Here is a 4,235-nt window from a genome sequence, read left to right on the forward strand (position 1 = left end):
GCGGATGAAGGTCATCCAGGCCCGCTGACTTGGATACATCTAAGCCCTCCAGGTAGTCCTTAACTAGGTCTGAACTAACAGTCAGGGGACTTGTATCTTTCCTGGGCCTCTCCACGCTATCGCCCGAGAGCACCTCATTGTCAGCAGACAGGAACATGGAGGCAAAGAACTTGTTAAAGAAGTCTGCCTTCTCTCGTGCCTCCGTCACCAACTGCCCTGCCCTGCCCTGCCCTGCCCTGCTCTGCCCTGCCTCGTAGGGGTCCAATGTTACCCCGAAATAGTGCCAGTCATTTAAAACTGAATGTGTCCTGGCACATTTTTTCACTCATAGCCCTTTATGAAATATAATGAATACTCCAGCTATCTCAGTGTGTTTTAATAAACAGCATCAGAAATGGATGAGAAAACTTGAGAGAGTTTTCCCAGATTCTTGTAGACTCACAATTCCTGCATTTTCGACTTCCCAGCATCAGCAATGAGAGTTAGCTATTGTTTGCCTTGAAATTATTTCATTATATAATCAATCTTTCCACAAATTAACATGGCACTAATAATGTCACAGACTTACTCTAAAACAGTTGATCTCAGTTGAGCAGGTAAATGCCATTACTTCAGCCAATAAGCTGTTCAGCAGCTTAGACTGAATTATGTACAGGCATCTGGGTGTGAGACAATAGATTTGTTCTGAGTGAGGCATCAATTCATTAATCATATGTGAGTGTGGCTATACAGGCTAATTTTTGAGTGACAGTCCCTTCTGCACTTATCACATATGAAGTTCATACATAAAAGTCCTGAATGAAATACTATAATAACAAAAAGGGAGAATTAAGTATTATAATAATAAAAGATGATCAGATACATGAATATTGTACTGATAATTCAGCAAACAGTTTTCCTTTCCTTCGAGATTCATATGAAATGACTAGTGATCCAGAAAGGCATTAAAGGCTCCCCTATGCTAAAGGAAGTACTGTCTCTAAAATAAGACAAGTCTTTTTTTATTAAAAATCCTATAACAGTTTTTGAAATGGGTAGATTCCTTTCCAATTTGCATAGGATCTGATTATCCCCCTGTAATGGGTGTGGGTTCTTTTGATATACTGGCTCACCCATTGCCCTTATTGGACAAGGAGTTTTCCCCTCTTTAAGCTTTGCCCACCATGACTTGTTGTTACATAGTAGATTTTTGTTATATAGACCTCAAAAGGGGTCTACTGCCTGACCAGATTGTCTCTTTCTATATTATTGTTCGCAGTATCCACTTGGTCAAAATATGAAGGCTCTCTTTTCAATTAGCTGAGTCTATCTTCATGGATTCATAAGGCCAGAAGGGACTTCAGAATGTCATTGGGTTTAGGTCCCTGCACCAAGCAGGAAAGATAACTGGGGGTCAGATGACTGCAGCAAGGTGACTGTCCAGTCTCCTCTTGAAGATTTCCAGGGTAGGTGATTGCACCACCTCTGGAGGGAGCTTATTCCACAGTCTGGACACCCTGACTGTGAAGAACTTTTTCTTAATGTTGAGCCTGAATTGATCTTGCAGGAGTTTGTGGCCATTACTCCTGGTTTTCCCCTTGGGTACCCTGGTGAGCAGTAGCTCACCAAGCCCTTGATGTACTCCCCTACTGAGGTGGTAAGCTGCTACCAGGTGCCCTCTAAGCCTTCTTTTTCTGAGGCTGAAGAGTGCCAGATTCCTCAGCCTTTCCTCATATGACTTGCCTTTTAAGGCTCTGATCCTATGGATGGCTCTTCTTTGGACTCTCAAGCTTGTCCACAACCTTGTTAAAGTATGATGCTCAGAACTGGACACAGTACTCTAGCTGTGGTCTCAGCACTACTAAGTAGAGTGGAAGAATCACCTCCTTAGCTTTGCTAGAGATGTATCAATTGATGCATGCCAAAGTACTATTTGTTCTACTGGTTATAGCATCGCACTGCCGGCTCATATTCATATTGTGGCCTATTATTACCCCCTGGTCCCTTTCACTCATTGTGCTAGTCAGTTTGGTGCCACCAAGCCTGTAGGTGTGTTGGGGGTTGCTCATCCCAAGGTGGAACACTTGACATTTCTCAACATTGAACTTCATCAGGTTCCAATCCATCCAGCTTGCTAGCCTGTCTAGGTCTGCTTGTAACTGTAGCCTATCTTCAAGTGTGACTACCCTTCCCCATAACTTGGTGTTGTCCGCAAACTTGGTTAGTGAGCTCTTCACTCCCACATCCAAATCATTAATAAAGATGTTGAAAAGTACTGAACCAAGCACCGATCCCTGCAGGACACTGCTACCCACTTCTCACCAGGATGACACATCCATTCATTATGACTCTCTGGGTCTTATCCTGCAGCCAGTTTCTCACCCAACTGACAGTCTAGGAGTTAAGCCCACAATCCTCCAATTTTCTTGTGAGGACATTGTAGGATACTAGATCAAAGAACTTTTTGAAGTCGAGGTATACAATGTCAACCTGCTTCCTCATGTCCAGGTGGCAAGTTACTTGGTCATAGAAGGAGATGAGGTTGGTAAGATAAGACTTGCCTGTGATGAAGCTATGCTGGCTGTCATTCAGAATCTTACCTTCTGCAAGCTTATCACAGATAGACTCCTTGCTGAACTTTTCTAGGATTTTCCCTAGGATGGAAGTTAGGCTGATTGGCCTATAGTTCCCCAGTTCCTCCTTCCTGCCCTTCTTGTGGCTGGGCACAACATTGGCCCTCTTCCAGTCCTCAGGGACTTCTCCAGAGTGACATGAGTTGTGGAAGAGTTTCACCAGGGGTTTTGCAATGCCTTTGGCCAGTTCCTTCAGTACTCTCAGATGAAGATCATCTGGTTCTGCTGACTTGTATGTGTCTAATTTTATTAACTGGTCATACACCAATTCTATGGCAATAGTAGGAAGGTGATTATTCCCACCGTGTTCTTCCAATACTCTACTTGGTCTGGTTTTCCTTTTGGTCTGGTGAAAGACCAAGGCACAGTAGTCATTCAGGAGTTCATCTTTATTCTGGTTACTGGTAACCACCTCTTCTGAGTTGTTGAGCAATGGCCCCACACTCCCATTTGTTTTCCTCCTGTTATCTATGTACCTAAAGAAGGACTTCTTGTTGTCCTTGATTCCTGTTTGCTAATCTGTTTGGTCACCTCTTTAGCCTTTCTCTGTTCCCTGTAAATGTGGGCCCTTGTGGAATAGTTGACTTTGGGACCCACCCCAAGCTCCTATTGTTTATAAGCCTCTTTCCTCTTTGTTTAGAAAACTGTGATTTCCCTGTTTAGCCAAGAGTGCTGCCCAGCCCGTCTGTTACTTTCTCTCCACATGGGAATGGACTTCCTTTGTGTTTCAAGGACCGTGTCCTTAAGGAACAACCAGTCTTAATGCACACCTTTTGCCTTCAGTCCCTGGTCCTGCAGCACTTGCCCTACTAGTGACCTAAGCTTGTTGAAATTAGCATTTTTGAAGTCCAATACTTCAATCCTGCTATCCAATTTGTCTGTCTTATGTCGGACACTGAACATGATGGTTTCATGGTCACTGTCACCCAGACATCCCTCTGTATTTAAGTCAGTCACCAGGTTGTCTCTTTTGGCCAGTACCATATCTAGCAAAGCATTACCTCTGGTTGGCCCATACACCTCCTGAGTCAGGAAGAGCCCCTCGACACAGGTCAGGAAGGATCGCAACTGTTCCAACATGGCTGAGTGTCCCTCCCAGGAGATGTCTGGATAATTAAAATCACCCATAATGATCATGTCACATGCACATGTAGCCTCAGTCAACTTTCGGATGAACTCCAGATAGAGTTCCTCCCCCTGGTTTGGTCATCTGTAGTATACATCTACAGTTAGGTCTCTTTTGCCACACCCCTCCCCCTTGCAACTTGACTCAGAGGGTTTCATGCTGTCCATTTTTTGAGCCAATGTCAGCCTCCAAGGAGGTGTACTGCTCTTTCATATAGAAAGCAATGCCTCTACCTTTTTTCCCCACTGCCCTCCACTGACCCATGCCACATGTGGGGCTCTGCAGAACCCCCTGAAGCCCTGAGGCCACTTCACTTTTGGTGAGTTCTGGGGCTTTTCTCATTTTTTTTCTTAAAGGGTCAGAGCTGCAGTGGGCAGGGCTGCCATGGGGGGGGCTGGGGGTGTCAGGGGGCTCTGTATGCAGTATGGGGCAGTGGCGGGGGAGCAGGGATCATCCCAAGTGAGGCCACTTCACTTTTGGTGAGTTCTGGGGCTTTT

Source organism: Crocodylus porosus, unplaced genomic scaffold, assembly GCF_001723895.1.
Source record: "Crocodylus porosus isolate Cpor-Errol unplaced genomic scaffold, CroPor_comp1, whole genome shotgun sequence".
Taxonomy (NCBI): Eukaryota; Metazoa; Chordata; order Crocodylia; family Crocodylidae; genus Crocodylus; species Crocodylus porosus.